Genomic DNA, 6,000 nt, shown 5'->3' with positions numbered 1-6,000 from the left:
TGCGTCTCTCAACTTTCTCTTCCCAATATCCCACAGATTCTCTATGGGGTTCGGGTCAGGAGAGTTGGCAGGCCAATTGAGCACAGTAATACCATGGTCAGTAAACCATTTACCAGTGGTTTTGGCACTGTGAGCAGATGCCAGGTCGTGCTGAAAAATGAAATCTTCATCTCCATTAAGCTTTTCAGCAGATGGAAGCATGAAGTGCTCCAAAATCTCCTGATAGCTAGCTGCATTGCCCCTGCTCTTGATAAAACACAGTGGACCAACACCAGCAGCTGACATGGCACCCCAGACCATCACTGACTGTGGGTACTTGACACTGGACTTCAGGCATTTTGGCATTTCCCTCTCCCCAGTCTTCCTCCAGACTCTGGCACCTTGATTTCCGAATGACATGCAACAGTCCAGTGCTGCTTCTCTGTAGCCCAGGTCAGGCGCTTCTGCCGCCGTTTCTGGTTCAAAAGTGGCTTGACCTGGGGAATGCGGCACCTGTAGCCCATTTCCTGCACACGCCTGTACACGGTGGCTCTGGATGTTTCTACTCCAGACTCAGTCCACTGCTTCCGCAGGTCCCCCAAGGTCTGGAATCGGTCCTTCTCCACAATCTTCCTCAGGGTCCGGTCACCTCTTCTCGTTGTGCAGCGTTTTCTGCCACACTTTTTCCTTCCCACAGACTTCCCACTGAGGTGCCTTGATACAGCACTCTGGGAACAGCCTATTCGTTCTTTCTGTGTCTTACCCTCTTGCTTGAGGGTGTCAATGATGGCCTTCTGGACAGCAGTCAGGTCGGCAGTCTTACCCATGATTGCGGTTTTGAGTAATGAACCAGGCTGGGAGTTTTTAAAAGCCTCAGGAATCTTTTGCAGGTGTTTAGAGTTAATTAGTTGATTCAGATGATTAGGTTAATAGCTTGTTTAGAGAACCTTTTCATGATATGCTAATTTTTTTAGATAGGAATTTGGGGTTTTCATGAGCTGTATGCCAAAATCATCAATATTAAAACAATAAAAGGCTTGAACTACTTCAGTTGTGTGTAATGAATCTAAAATATATGAAAGTCTAATGTTTATCAGTACATTACAGAAAATAATGAACTTTATCACAATATGCTATTTTTTTGAGAAGGACCTGTATATAGTATTTTGCAGATTATTTTTGTTACAATGTGAAGATAGTACTGTACTACTAACCCCTCCATCCACCCCTACATACAGGGTAATACAGCGCCACATACCTCTTACATCCAGTGATGTCTCTTTGATGTAGATGTTCTCTTTCCTCATCTTCTCCTTTCAGACCTTCAGACCAGACCACCATTTTTCAGCCATTTCTCGTCTCTGCAGTTTGACAAACAAAACTTAGTTTACTACTTTTCCATCATCCTCCCATCTTCTGGACAAATCATCCTACCACCCCCAATACTGTGCTGCTGTGCTCCCCAATACTATACTGCAGAAACAGATAAACCCCCTGATAATCCTAGTACCATGCAGATAGTGCCCTTCAATAATTATTGGCACACAGTGCCTTAAAATAACTGCGCCCAGCAAGTAGTGCCCCTGACACTAATAGTGTAAACATAACGTCCCCCCAAAATAATTGTGGTGCGCTGATACTGTGCCAAGGTGCCCCCACAGTAATAGTGCTCCCAAAAGTCCCACCAATAGGAATAATTCTCTGCTAGAGCACACATGGTAGTAATAGTGCTCCTACAGTGCCCCCGACATGTCCCCACTGTGCCCCAGAAGTAATAATGCTCCCATAGTGCCCATACTAGTAATCATGTTCCCCATAGACCCCCAGTAATAATAAAGCCCATCATAATGCCCCCCAGTAGTAATAATTCTCCTTATAATGTGCCAGTGAAAAAAATATCCCATTTTAATGCCCCCCAGTAAATGACCCCATAGTGCTCCTCTCCCCCTTCTTCCTAATGCACCCCATAATGTACCAGTATAAAATGCTCCATATATAGTGCCCCAGCAGATGCCCTCAGTGTCCCCCACAATTTGCAAGTATAAAATACCCTTAGTGCCCCCATAGATGAGCCCATAGTAATCCTCTCTCCCCTTCCCCATAGTACCCACCATAATGTGCCCCAGTATAAAATGCCCCTATAAAAAATACCCCTTCTTTGTGGCCTCAGTAGAAGCCCCCATAGCGTTCCTCTCCCCCCTTCCCAATATAAAATACCCCTTCTTTGTGCCCCCATAAATGCCCCCATAGTGCCACCCAATAATGTGCCAGTAAAAAGTGCCACCAATAATGTGCCAGTAAGAACTGCCCCATAGATGCCCCCACAGTGCCCCCTAATAATGTGCCAGTAAGATGTGCCCCCATAGATGCCCCCACAGTGCCCCCTAATAATGTACCAGTAACAAGTGCCCCCATAGATGCCCCCAATCATGTGCCAGTAACAAGTACCCCCATAGATGCCCCCCAATCATGTGCCAGTAACAAGTACCCCATAGATGCCCCCCAATCATGTGCTAGTAACGAGTACCCCCATAGATGCACCCCAATCATGTGCCAGTAACAAGTGCCCCATAGATGCCCCCAATAATGTGCCAGTAACAAGTGCCCCCATAGATGACCCCTAATCATGTACCACTAAGTAGTACCATATAAAAAAATAAACACTTATACTTACCTCCATCAGGCTGGCAACGATGCAATGCAGGCCTCTTCCAGCCTGTGTCCCACGCTGTATGGCTCAGGCGGCCACTGATAGGCCTAGTGCCTGCAGCCTATCAGAGAAACGGGGAAGGGAGACGCCTCTCCCTCCCCTGCCGCAGCACATCTATCTGAATCACTGTCCTGACGATGGCGATCCAGATGACTATGGAGATGAGCGCTTCCACAATGGAAGCGCTCATCTCCCTGTGCCCTGCCGCAGCCCCCCACTTGTCACCAGGGCTGCAGCGGGGCTCAGGAGGCAGCTGCCTTGGGCCCCCCAGGAGCAACTGGGCCTGGGGCAGCTGCCCCTTTTGCACTGCGTTAAAGACAGCCCTGGTTGGAAGAATGATAAGACAGCTGGTCATTAAACCACTCAATAAACCATGCATATATTATTAGTAATAGAAGAGCCCCAAAGCAAAGGAAAAAGGTTTTCCAGCAATTTACATTTAAAAAAATGTTATGGCAGTGGGTGTGGAACAACTGTGTCAACCAACAGATTTGACTTTTGGATAATCCTAAGGTTGCCATCCTGGCAGATCCCCAGTGTTTACCCTTTAATTCCTGTACAGGGATCTGGACTTTGCTGCAGGGGAATCACCAGGCCGCTACCTCCTGGAGTAGTCTCTGTTTGACTGATAGCTGACTCACGGGGTCAGAGACACCAGTGCACAGCACCAAAGGGTCAGGCAAAATCATAGTCAAGGTCAGGCCAAGGTCAGGGCAGGCAGAGTACGAGCAGCACGGTAAATGGTTCAAAGTCTGGGCAGGCAGCAGAGGGTCAATACAGAAGTCAAGCATGAGTCAGGTCAGGCAGTGGAGGTCAGATTCCAGTAAATATGCAGAAAGTAAGTTCGTGAGCAGACAACAGAACTTACTCTTTTGAAGAACATTAACACACTAGGAAACCTATTGTTCAGGTACCTTTCCATAAGGGAAGGAGCCTAAAGTACCCCAGCATTGCCACCCATTGACTGGGGAAGATTAGTCCTTTAAGACAGAGGGAACACACATGAGCCATATAAGCAGAGGAGGAGAGGCCTTGCATGGAGGGTAATAGCAGACTCGGTGGCCAGACCTCCCAGGAAGAAGACAGTGGAAGCAAGTTCAGGTTGGTGGGCGAGGTGAGCAGAACAGCAGCGGATGCTGGACACTGCTGTAACAAAGAAAAAAAATGCTAAAAATAAAACGTAATACCGATCTCCCAAGGCTCCTGTTATAACACTTTTTGCCCCCCCCCCCCACGCTTGTCTCTACTACCTGCTCCCTCTTGACACGGACATGTGATTGCTGTGGCCAGACTTTTCATCCCTGATTTCCTTAGGTCCCTTTCACACGAGCGTGATTTCCGCGCGGGTGCCATGCGTGACGTGAACGCATGGCACCCGCACTGAATCCTGACCCATTCATTTCAATGGGTCTGTGTACATGAGCGTTGTTTTTCACGCATCACTTCTGCGTTGCGTGAAAATCGCAGCATGTTCTATATTCTGCGTTTTTAATGCAGCCCTGGCCCCATAGAAGTGAATGGGGCTGCGTGAAAAACGCATTGCATCCGCAAGCAAGTGCGGATGCGATGCGTTTTTCACTGATGGTTGCTAAGAGATGTTGTTTGTAAACATTCAGTTTTTTATCACGCGCGTGAAAAACGCATCAAAACGCACTACACCCGCGCGGAAAAAACTGAACAACTAAACGCAATCGCAGACAAAACTGACTGAACTTGCTTGCAAAATAGTGTGAGTTTCACTGAACGCACCCTGAGCGCATCCGGACCTAATCTGTCACGCTCGTGTGAAAAGGACCTTAGTTTCTCACCACCCATTTAGAAAACATATAATGGAGCTGGAGCAGCGTTGGACTAAAATAATTCAGAGGGCCCATCCTCTGTGTAGACAGGACCTTAAGGGCACTGTTTTATTATTTATTCTATTATTGTCAGAGCTTAGACCCACTAGAGGATCTTGTGGGCCAGTCTGACCCTGGGCTGGAGCTCCCCCTTCTCCGAGTACCCCATAAACTGCATGGCCGGTATGGTGTGAACAGCTTCGGACAGCAGTACTTCTACTTCATTTTAGGTTTGAATCCACATTCTCCTTATAAATACTTAGAAGAAATGGGGCTCCTGATGCAGTGGCGACTCGAGGAACAATATATAGGGGGGCACAAAGATACCACAGTCAAAAATGGGGGGGGGGGGAAACAAAATAAGTATATATAAATAAGATTACAAAATGCGAGAGAATTGCGATATGCAGGGATACATTTATAATAAAACAGTTTACTTACAAAAGAAGCTATTCAGTCGTCTGCTGTGCCGTCCTCTGCTTGCTTCCGCGGAATCTTTCCGCTTCTTTCTGTCTCTCGTCAGTGCGCAGGCGCACTGTTATGGTGGATCTGTGGAAGACACACTGTTATGGGGGCATCTGTGGATGACACATTATGCCTCTCATTAGCCCCCATTATGCCTCTTATCACCCCCATATCAGCCCCCATGCCTCTCATTAGCCCCCATTATAAGCCCTTATGCCTTATTAGCCCCCATTATTCCTCTCATTAGCCCCCATTATGCCTCATTAGCCCCCATTATGTCTCTTATTAGCCCCCATTATAAGCCATTATGCCTCATTAGCCCACATTATGCCTATTAGCCCCATATGCCTAATTAGCTCCCATATGCCTAATTAGCCCCCATTATGCCTCTTATTAGCGCCCATATGCCTCATTAGCCCACATATGCCTCCAATTAGCCCCCATAAGCCTCCAATTAGCCCCCATAGCCCCATATGCCTCCAATTGGCCCCATATGCCTCCAATTGGCCCCATATGCCTCCAATTGGCCCCCATATGCCTCCAATTAGCCCCCATAGCCCCATATGCCTCCAATTGGCCCCATATGCCTCCAATTGGCCCCATATGCCTCCAATTGGCCCCCATATGCCTCCAATTAGCCCCATATGCCCCCAGCAGTCACATTTTTTATAAAATAAAAAAAACACTTACCTCTGCTGCTTCTGGACGGACGCCGCCTGCAATTTTCTCCCTCCTCAGTCGACTGTGCTCTAAACTGGCGCGCACAGCGTGAGGTCACAGAGCGACCTCACGCTGTGCGCAGCCCTGCACAGCCGACAGCCGAGGACCAGGAAGTGGTGAGTACAGAGCGTTCACCGCTTCCTGGTTCTTCGGTACTAATGAGCGCTTCCATAATGGAAGCGCTCATTAGTATTCACCTGGGGGAATCAGCGGGGGGGCACCCGGGGGGGGGGGGGGGGGCAAAGAACAACATAGGGGGGGGGGGGCGATTGCCCTAATGCATTCTGA

Source organism: Bufo gargarizans, chromosome 10 (assembly GCF_014858855.1).
Source record: "Bufo gargarizans isolate SCDJY-AF-19 chromosome 10, ASM1485885v1, whole genome shotgun sequence".
Lineage (NCBI taxonomy): Eukaryota > Metazoa > Chordata > Amphibia > Anura > Bufonidae > Bufo > Bufo gargarizans.
The sequence above is the reverse complement of the archived record's forward strand: the minus strand, read 5'-3'. Positions refer to the sequence as shown.